The 11,786-nt window shown below is 45.0% G+C and overlaps 1 non-coding gene across 1 annotated transcript; it reads left to right on the forward strand.

Annotated features, from left to right (window-relative positions):
• The first annotated feature begins 4,642 nt into the window (after window positions 1–4,642).
• Window positions 4,643–4,714, forward strand: TRNAP-UGG (transfer RNA proline (anticodon UGG)). The gene has a single exon. It is a non-coding gene; the product is annotated as a tRNA-Pro (tRNA).
• Window positions 4,715–11,786: the final 7,072 nt, after the last annotated feature.

The following is an 11,786-nucleotide window of genomic DNA, read 5'->3' on the forward strand; positions in this document are numbered from 1 at the left end:
CATGGAGGCTGGATTCACAGTTGTCAGTTGCATAGTGCATGTGTTAAAATGTGTGTGAACTGCAGCTGAGACCCGGACATAGACATGCAACAAGTTAGAATAACACGATCCATTACTGTGAACAGCCCCATATAATTGTTTGGGCAGTAAGTTTGACATGCAGAATTTTTCTGCAACGCAACTAAGCATTGTGAACCTAGCCAGATGGATCATGGAAAAGTCAAAGAAGCCTTCACTCAGTGAATGCTGAATGGGAGGAGGAACCTGAATCTTGGGACACAATGTAGTGAGGGGAGGTAAGTAATAGGAACATTCTTGCCTCAAGATAGGAGGCTAAAGCAGACCTGAACTTAAGAACTGCTTCTCTGCTCTAGAAGATAAACAGCATAATAACCTTTTAAAGAAAAACATTTCTTTGTTATAGATGATAAAAATCCTGCATTGAATCTGCAGTTTGTTTACTTCCTGCTTTCATGGAAGCAGACATTAACATCCTGTGCTTTCAAATGAGCTTATCTGCCATGACATAAAGCTGACACAGCTGAGGAATCAAATTACAACTTGTAATTAGACGCAGATGAGGGGGAACCAGGACAGGCTAAACTCTCTAAATACAAATGAGGTGCATTTCTGGTTTCCCTCTGTCCTGTGCAAGAGTTCAGGTCCACTAAGATTTTTGACACTAATATTTAAATCTACTGTTTTTCTGGAGCACAACCCACGTTGACCTGGCATTTCCACGTGGAAATGGTTTTCTCCACCAGGAACAACTAGGCCCATCAGACTGTTGAGGCTCTTAGGCTTCCCCCACTAGTGCGGATATGAGATGGAAGAGCCAAGATGAAAGTGGAGTTTTCCTGGATATTCCTTGTCATTTCTGTTATGCACCTCCTACTGGGTGTGTTTTGTTACTCTTATTTATGTCACACTTGTCTATACTTTTTGTATTCGTACATTGCTGTATAGTTGGTATCGATTGCATCTCCATAATTTGGAGTAAAGTGCCATGGAAACATCCAAGCCTAATGCTACGTACACACTTGCGATAACGATCGTTTACAAGGAACAATAGTTACCAGACGAACACAATTGGAACGATTGGAATGCAACGATGGGATGCAGCAATCATAATACACATTTTAACGATTGTTCTCGCAGAAAAGAACGATCAGAGGGAAATGTTGCGTACATATTTATATAAAATTAAAAAAAACACAAACATTGGGTTATAATAGATACAAATATATGATAGTTAACTTGCAAACAAAGTTTATTTGAAATTTGTAATGTAACAATCTTTACAGGCTGCGCTACACAGGAAGTACGGAAGCTGGCCAAAATCCAACGCAGGCGCATTGGCCCTTGTAACGATCGTGCTCGGCAGATAACTACACACTATAGTTTTGTTCGTTCAATATGATCCGTCCTGTTGGATTTTCTCATCGTGACGATATTGTTCGTTTGTCGTTGTACTTAATGTTCGTTTGGTAAAGTTCTTTACCCGATTGTCGGCAGACCGATCGTTAAGCTGCTGTTTCAAATGACCATAGTCGCGAGTGTGTAAGTACCATAAGTCTATTACAATTCACAAAAGGTAAAGGAGCGGGAGGATTCAGCTACTTCTTGAACAGGTGATTTATTATACATGATGTAGGTATTGCATTTTTTGATCACCTGCTTTTTAGGCCAGTGGTAGAAGTTAAAATGTAACCATATTGTGTTTTTGTAAAGATATTTATTAGCGAACTACAATACAATGTGAAAGTGGATGAACAGCACCACCTGCTGGAGGTACACAGACAGCCTTCAAATAGAGATCCTTCTGTGTACTGTATTATGCTGCTGCCTCCAGGTCATGAGATAGCAGAAGATAGAGAATATAGGACTTTTACAAGATCAGACGGGAAACTTGATTGTGGAGAACTGAGCTAAAACAGAAATTGTAAATGTTTGCTTTGCTTCTGTCTTTACCAACCAAGATGATAGCTTTAGCTTACAATGTGGCCCTAGGTTGTTCTTCCCACTCTACTTCATTCAGCATGATTTGCCAGACACAGGAAGGTGTGCAGGCCCGTTTAACCACCCTTGTGTACATTTAATTGCAGCCATGCAGCCGCGGGTAGCTTTTTTTTTTTTTTAATGCATTTAAATTGGTGTAGCTAGCACTAGGCTAGCTACACTTTCCCCCAAGTCGCCGCCATAGCGACCCCTGGAGGCTATGGAGAGGCTGTGCCGGCGCGGGCTCTGGGGGTGGGGGGGGAGCATAAAACATCGGCGATCGGGGGGGGGGGGGGACCAGAGCGGGCCAGTGGCGATCGGAGGGGTGATGTAGCTAGCCAAGTGCTAGCTACACCCACTCCGAAAATTTGGTGAAAAACGACCCTTCAGGGCCGGAGAAATCCACTGCGGCGGTGATGGACAAGCTGAGCCAAGGTGGTTAAATAAGATCAAGCTTGACAAGGCACCTGGCTTGGATGGCATCCACCCCCAGGTATTAAAGGAGTTGAGTTCAGTTATTGATAAGCCACTTTGTTATTTTCTGTGATTCTCTTTCAAGTGGGTCAGTTCCTTATGACTGGCGTACAGCTGATGTTTTCCCCTTATTCAAGAAGTGGAAAAAAACAACAACCAGGAAACTAAAAACCTGTAAGCTTAACATCAGTTGTGTGTAAATTGTTTGAAGATATTCTAAGGGTTGCACTTTAACTCGGGGCCGGTTGAAGCCGCTAATAGAATATCAGTATCATTACCAATATCTGAAACATTACCAATATTCTACTTTCACTTCACTTAACCTTCTTTTCACACTTACCCACCCTCAACTATTCCTAACACTTACCTACAACGCTCAACCTCCCCCCCCCCCCCCCCCCCCCAGCCGATATCTACAGCACATTCTATGCTGCTAAAATGTCCCTCAGACGATATCTGCCATGCCTTCTGTTGCAAAATTATTTTGGTTATAACACTGGCCACCGCTATAGCTGCCGCCAGAACCCTAATTACATGCTTGATCTTTTGGTATAGTCTTCCTACACTTTAACACTTATTCTCTCATCTCCACCAGCCAAAAGTAAAGAGCAGGTTCAATTTGTGTACTGTGTGTATTTTTACTTTATGCAGTACTGTAAGGCCTCTTTCACAGGTCGCACGTTAAAACAACATTTAACGCAGAATAACTCACTGCAATGAAAAATCAATACCCCATTCACATGGCACACGTTGTGTTGGTGATTAAGGCTGCATGTTAAGTGAAAGTACTGCATGCAGTGCATTATACACGTTATTAGCTGCGTTGGACTGTTTGCACATGCTCAGTAATGACTTGGAAACATACTTTTCATTGAATGTATGCTCTACTGCAGTGTTTCTCAACACGCGGTTCGCGTACCCCAGGGTGTACGCGAGACCATAGCTGGGGGTATGCAGCCAGGAGGGGATGCAGCGCAAAACGGGGGGAGCATGCCCACACATAGCGGCGGGGAGGGGGGTCCACTCCCCCCCCCCCCCCCCTCACCTTGGACTCCCCCGTCAGCGCTTCCCCCTCCGACACGCATTAATAGCGGCGGCGGCATGGTAAAAGGAACGCGGACTTACTTCCGCGTTCCACGCCAGAGGTCCTTCTCTCTCAGCGATGACACTACTTCCTGTTTATCAGGAAGTAGTGTCAGGCTCAGAGAAGATTGGACCTCCGGCATGGAACGCAGAAGTAAGTGTGCGTTCCTTTTACCATGCCGCCGCCGCTGCTGCTATTAATGCGTGTCGGAGGGGGAAGCGCTGACGGGGGAGGAGTGGACCCCCCCTCCCTGCCGCTATGTGTGGGCATGCTCCCCTGTTTTGCGCTGCATCCCCTCCTGGCTATACTTTGGGCACACATGCCTGACTAAACTGTAGGCACCCATGCCTAGCTATACTGGGGGCATCCATGCCAGGCTGTACTAAGGGCACCCATGACTGGCTATACTGGGGGTACTTATACCTAGCTATACTGGGGGCATCCATGCCAGGCTGTACTAAGGGCACCCATGCCTGGCTATACTGGGCGGCACCCAATCCTGGCTGTACTGGGGGCACCCATGCCTGGCTATACTGGGGGCACCCATGCCTAGTTATGAGGACACCTATACCTATATATACTGTGGGCACCTATACCTAGCTATACTGAGGAGGGCACTTATACTGGGGGCGGGCACCTATACCTGGCTATCTGTCTATACTGGGGGCACCTATACCTGCGGTGCGGTGTGTGTGTGTGTGTATATATATATACTTGGCTGGAACTGAATTGCGGTAGGGGGTACTTGGGTCGAAAAAGTTAAACACTGCTCTACTGTATGCGACCGTAACAGGGCACTAAGTTGCATTGCGACTATTTTTGGGCATTAAGTTGTAATTTGCGTTGCGACTTTAATGTCGCTTTAAAATGCAACGTCCTACTGTAAAAGAGGCCTTAAACATTTCTCTATAAATATTTTTGGAACAAAATGTACTTTGCTATTTGAGTGCTTTGGATGATATGCATGTTGCCATCACGCTGTAGTTTATTCATGTAACTATAGTTTGTTGCTCTGTTAATTGTATGTGCAGCATGAACAACGCGAGTAGCTTGGAATAAGGAAGGCAGCTTGAAGTCTATATCAGAGGCTCGTTGGTCTAGGGGTATGATTCTCGCTTTGGGTGCGAGAGGTCCCGGGTTCAAATCCCGGACGAGCCCAGTTTTTGTTTTTAAAACAGAAAATCATGTAAATTGTTTGTGGTAAAATATAATTATTTTATGCATCATAAAATTAAACTAGTTTTATTTTAAACTGAATACTGCATAGGGAGCATGTCTATTGTCTTCCCTAGTGCTGTATGCAAATAACATTGCTGCTAAAGGAGGAATGCAATGCTTTTATACTTGCTCAGTGTAGCAGTGCTGCATTCTGATGGGGTTTTATTTACCAGTAAAGCATTCCTTTCTCAGGCCAGCCTTTGTAAAGCAAGTCTTTGTCTAGCGTGCATGTCTTTGTGGTCATACAGCCCCGGTGTAGAGTGCAGTGATGTGCCTGTGCTGTGTGGGTTTCTGAAGAATATATTCACAGCTGAGGTGACAGGAAGTGGTAAGGTTGAGATCATTCGGTAACGTCACACAGCAAAACCTTTCCCATACATGTATACCTCCTGGAATCTGTACCTCACTGTGCATTAATCATAATTATTGTATTCTCAAAGGAAACTGTTTAGTTGGTTAGAGGGAGTATGGAAATGACAGTTTAGGAACTAACAACTCTATGTAGGAAAATATATAAAACTAGTGACCTAAGCCCTGCATCCTGTCCCAACGGCCGTGTCAGTGCAGGACGTGCGCAGTAGCGCAAAAGCACTGACACAGGGACATGGGACGCAAGGACACTTGTATTTTATTAGGTAGGATGAACCGGTTTGCAACAGAGTGAGATGTTGTGATGTCTGGCATTACTTACCTTCAGGGGGCTGCTCCTTAACCCTGTAAGGCTTGGTGGTGTATTCTCCACAGTCAGCATGCAACGCATGAGCTGACGTGGAGGAGGTACACACACTAGCACCAGGAAACAGGCTATCCCTTAGTATAGTGGAGGGGAGGACTGACTCCAATAGGAGATTGTGGCGCACAGAGCCGGTGCAGATCTGACAGCCACAAACAATGCTTTCGTATAACGTCTCAGCGCAAAGTAGCGCTGAGCGCATAAACCGGAACTGAGGAGATCAGGACAGGTAGACAGAATGAACGCTTGCTAGCTAGCGGCTACTTAGCGACAGCAAGCGTCCAAAACCAGACAGACTGGAATGAGGCAGCCAATGCGATGCGGCGATGGCGTGCCTCACAAAGACTGGACGGGATAGTCAGAAAATAGCAGGATTAAGATAGATGAACGTAACACAGATAAATATACAACAAGTATGTTTTCCTAGCGTATTACAATTACAGCTATCAATGAAACTATTTGTAACGTCTGACTAACATATGTATATATCGGCAATGAACCGATATATGACATAAGCAGGAACGCTGACTAGGAATGGAGTAACACAGGGAACAGGACTCAGAAGGATTCGCTATCTCTTCGCAGAGATGAACGCAATCCACAAACGGTAACAGGACAGGATTCAGAAGGATTCGTTATCTCTTCGCAGAGATGAACGCAATCCACAAACAGTGACAGAACAGGATTCAGAAGGATTCGTTATCTCTTCGCAGAGATGAACGCAATCCACAAACGGTACCAGGAACAGGATAACTAGCTCAGCACGGGTGCTCACGGTACGCGCAAACTACCAAAACGTGCTGGAAAACTGACTAACTGAACACAGGAAATAAACAGTTCGTGTACGTATATATCAGCAACACTGATATATCAACGTAACACAAATACAAGGAAAATAATAAACGTGCTGGTATGCATATATATTGGCAATGAACCAATATATGATGCAAAGACCAGCAAAGTATCTTTAACAAGAAACACGATCGGGGGCTAAAGCGACAGCAAGACAGGCTTAAGCTGAAGCTATGAAAAACCCAAGGAAACCCTGCAGGAAGCAGATCTTTATACTGAGGTCATCCAATGGGAGCAGACATGCAGATTCCCACACAGGTGAATGATAATCAGTCACAAGCTGACAGCAGGGAAAGACAGACAAGGCTATGCAGCTTGCATGGAAAGACATCAGAACTGCCTGAGCTGCAGCACTACTTCCAGCAATAGCTGCTGCAGCAGCGATCATTACAGTACCCCCGCCTTTAAAAGTGGATTCCAGACGCTTTTCAAAACTGAAATTTCCAACAAAACAGTCTGACTGATAATTCATGATGACCGGGACAGCCCGGCAAGACCGAATTCCAGAATCAGTCCCCACAAGACTGGACCCATCAGAACCAGAACCTACAGAACCATGCCCATCAGTACTACAAGCCCCAGTGTGACACCCATCAGAACCATGATTTCCAGAAGAAAGCCCTCCGAAACTCCCTGAGCGATACCCACCGCCTTCCAGGAACCGTTCAGAAACGACAAAGCCTTTGCAATGCCCACCGGTACTGTCTTTACCAACACAAAACCCACTGTTGAACCAGTCCAAGGCACCAGGACAAGTTTTCTCAGAGACCTCCCAGAACACCTTGAAGCTCCAAAGAGATCTCCATAGGTCAGAATGCCCCTTAGGCTCACATGGAGAACCATCAAGAACCCCTATGGAACCTAGGGCAATTCCCGAGTCAGGGCCACAAGGACAAACATCAATATCAGGGCTTTCAGGGACCAGAACCATCTCTGGGCATGCAGGCAGACTGGCAATATCAGAACGTGTTCCCACTAAGGAAGCATCAGAGCACGCTAACACCTTAGACACACTTGGGCATTCTGGCACACAAAGAACATCTGGGCACACCGGCACAAGAGAAACCTCTGGGCATGTCGAGGAACTGTGAGCCTCAGGGTCAGCCAAGACAGGACCAAAACCAGGACTGGCCAAAAAAAAATCATCATGACTAAACTTCGCAACTACTGGACTTTTACACGAGAATGCTGGATCAGACTTAGATGTCGCTGATTCCAGCAAAGTCAGTAACAAATCAGATTCAGGGGCACTAACAAGACAGGACAAATCTTCTGATGTATGCACTGAACCAGACAGGGACTCCACAACTACCTCTGGACTGGACAGAGACTCATTTAATACACTGGATTGGAGCTCATGAGGCGCTGCAGAACAAGTCAGTATTGCAGCAGCCCCCACTGGACTAGGCAAAACTGAGGAATTCCCTGGACAGGAAGGGGACTCTGGAACCTCTGCCACAGCGGCCAGAGAACCAGAATCTTTCAGGATACAGGGCTGGGTTTCAGGAACACTCATCAGACCGGACTGAAATTCTGAGATTTCTATTATCTTGACCAGAGAATCAGAATTATCCATGTTACAGGGCAAGACTTCTGAAACATTCAGAGGACAGGGCTGGAGTTCCTCGGCTGTTACAACACTGGAGAGGGACTCAACAACATTGGTTAAATCAGACTGTGTACAGGACAAGGTATCTGACACACTTGCTGACGAGGACAATATTTCAATGGCTTCTGCTTTGCTGGGCAGAAATTCATCAAGTTTTATTAGAGCAGACTGTAATTCCAAAACAGCTGCTAGACAAGTGAATATTACTGCAACACCAACTGAGGTAAGCAGTGCTTCAGCCTCCTCTGCTAGAGGGTTTAAAGTATCCAAAGTACTGGGTGAAGCATAAGACTCTGCGACCACAGCTTCACTGGACAGGATCACTGAACAGTCCATATTGCAGGGCAAAACCATGGAAGCACCTGCTGGACAGCATAATGATTCTGTGACCTGAGTTTCATTGGAGAGATCTACTGCACAATTCATGGTACAGGGCAAATTTATTGGAAAATTTTCTGAACAAGGTAATAATTCTGCGATTTCAGGTTCACATAGCAGATGCTCTGAGCTATTCACGAAACTAGAGCAAGGTGTAGAAACAGGAAGATCAAGACACAATGTTTGCGCATCTGCTGGATCAGACAGGAGTTGAACTTTATTAACACAGGTAATTTCTGCAGAAGTGTTTGCAGAGACAGGCAAGATTTTTCTGGTGTCTGTTTCACTAAACAAAGAGTCATGAGTACTGGCTAGGCTGGACTCGGAAGTCAGCAGGACCTCTGGATTCTCTGCTGAGAAATTTGCGCAGGGCAAGGTTAAGAATGTATCAGTGGCTTCTGTTTTACTGGGAAGTAACACTGAGTTATGCATGGTACAGGGTGGAATTGCAGGAACTTCAATTTCACACAAAAAGAGCTCCGAATCACCTGCTGAATCAGCCAAAGGTGCTGAAGCAGGCGGGTCAGAACGCCAAATTTGCGAATTCGGAGTCACAAAAAAAATCATCCAAAATCAGTTCCCACACATCAATCAATGGAGCCACAAAGTCATACTCACACACACCAGTTTTTATTAGGTTATAGGCAGACTTAATGCATGCATTCAATACCAATTCACTTTTTGCACTGTAAAATTGACAAAATGAACTTGAATCATTCTTCCATTCATTGACCAGAGCTTCCATCTCTCCTTTCTCAAATGGAGGATTCCAAGCATACTTAACAGGCAGATCATGGTTTGCAGATATGATTGTGGCAGGCACATGTATAGGGTTAATTAGCAGGTGATTGGCAGATTCCTTATTCTTAAGAATATCCAATACCTGTAGCAAGTGTTGAACTGTAGTGTATGCAAACTTCCCTTGGTTCACAAATAAGTTGATTTGTTCAATACTCTGTAATATCTCATCATAATCATACTCAGATAATTCTTTTAAACAAAAATCTTTATTTTCCCTAGCCAGGGAGGAAAGTTCATTAGTAGTTTCATAAGTCCATTTAACTCCCCTGAAAGACAATTGCATTTCATTATCTGTTAATGGCAGAATCTCATTATAGGTCTCAGTCGCTAAGGATAACGATTCTGCAGATTGGACACGTTTCTTAGAACGTTTGCGTTTTGCCTTTGACCTTGCGGTTTTTGGTGATTTATTCAAAGCTGCAGGAAAATTATCAGTAACACTTTCTGCTTGCTGCTCATTCTTGCAAGCAATTGAAGGAGCAGCTGATTGGCCTGCTGCCAGGAGTTCATTAAGAGGAAAAGGCAATGGATCTATGCGCAACCAGTTATGGATCACAAACGCTAGAAATTCCAGTGGTCTCTCTTTCAAATCGGAATGATTGAGAACATCAAATGCCCACTGGAATAATTCCCCTTTAAACAAAATATAACTTAGTTGGAGTGCCCAGGTTGAAACAGGAGTCGCTTGGAGATCAGGATTGGTCAGGAACCTGGCACATTCAGAGAAAAACTCATTTTCTGTTTCAGAGCTAAGTTCTTCAAATTTCTTAAAGGAACAGGAACCATAATTAACAGTGTCATACTTTCTGGGAATCCCCCCCACAATGGGGATTGGTAATGGGGTTTTCATAATGTAAGGCTTGGTGGTGTATTCTCCACAGTCAGCATGCAACGCATGAGCTGACGTGGAGGAGGTACACACACTAGCACCAGGAAACAGGCTATCCCTTAGTATAGTGGAGGGGAGGACTGACTCCAATAGGAGATTGTGGCGCACAGAGCCGGTGCAGATCTGACAGCCACAAACAATGCTTTCGTATAACGTCTCAGCGCAAAGTAGCGCTGAGCGCATAAACCGGAACTGAGGAGATCAGGACAGGTAGACAGAATGAACGCTTGCTAGCTAGCGGCTACTTAGCGACAGCAAGCGTCCAAAACCAGACAGACTGGAATGAGGCAGCCAATGCGATGCGGCGATGGCGTGCCTCACAAAGACTGGACGGGATAGTCAGAAAATAGCAGGATTAAGATAGATGAACGTAACACAGATAAATATACAACAAGTATGTTTTCCTAGCGTATTACAATTACAGCTATCAATGAAACTATTTGTAACGTCTGACTAACATATGTATATATCGGCAATGAACCGATATATGACATAAGCAAGAACGCTGACTAGGAATGGAGTAACACAGGGAACAGGACTCAGAAGGATTCGCTATCTCTTCGCAGAGATGAACGCAATCCACAAACGGTAACAGGACAGGATTCAGAAGGATTCGTTATCTCTTCGCAGAGATGAACGCAATCCACAAACAGTGACAGAACAGGATTCAGAAGGATTCGTTATCTCTTCGCAGAGATGAACGCAATCCACAAACGGTACCAGGAACAGGATAACTAGCTCAGCACGGGTGCTCACGGTACGCGCAAACTACCAAAACGTGCTGGAAAACTGACTAACTGAACACAGGAAATAAACAGTTCGTGTACGTATATATCAGCAACACTGATATATCAACGTAACACAAATACAAGGAAAATAATAAACGTGCTGGTATGCATATATATTGGCAATGAACCAATATATGATGCAAAGACCAGCAAAGTATCTTTAACAAGAAACACGATCGGGGGCTAAAGCGACAGCAAGACAGGCTTAAGCTGAAGCTATGAAAAACCCAAGGAAACCCTGCAGGAAGCAGATCTTTATACTGAGGTCATCCAATGGGAGCAGACATGCAGATTCCCACACAGGTGAATGATAATCAGTCACAAGCTGACAGCAGGGAAAGACAGACAAGGCTATGCAGCTTGCATGGAAAGACATCAGAACTGCCTGAGCTGCAGCACTACTTCCAGCAATAGCTGCTGCAGCAGCGATCATTACAGTACCCCCGCCTTTAAAAGTGGATTCCAGACGCTTTTCAAAACTGAAATTTCCAACAAAACAGTCTGACTGATAATTCATGATGACCGGGACAGCCCGGCAAGACCGAATTCCAGAATCAGTCCCCACAAGACTGGACCCATCAGAACCAGAACCTACAGAACCATGCCCATCAGTACTACAAGCCCCAGTGTGACACCCATCAGAACCATGATTTCCAGAAGAAAGCCCTCCGAAACTCCCTGAGCGATACCCACCGCCTTCCAGGAACCGTTCAGAAACGACAAAGCCTTTGCAATGCCCACCGGTACTGTCTTTACCAACACAAAACCCACTGTTGAACCAGTCCAAGGCACCAGGACAAGTTTTCTCAGAGACCTCCCAGAACACCTTGAAGCTCCAAAGAGATCTCCATAGGTCAGAATGCCCCTTAGGCTCACATGGAGAACCATCAAGAACCCCTATGGAACCTAGGGCAATTCCCGAGTCAGGGCCACAAGGACAAACATCAATATCAGGGCTTTCA

The sequence above is a fragment of the Hyperolius riggenbachi genome, chromosome 1 (genome assembly GCF_040937935.1).
Source record: "Hyperolius riggenbachi isolate aHypRig1 chromosome 1, aHypRig1.pri, whole genome shotgun sequence".
Classification (NCBI taxonomy): Eukaryota; Metazoa; Chordata; class Amphibia; order Anura; family Hyperoliidae; genus Hyperolius; species Hyperolius riggenbachi.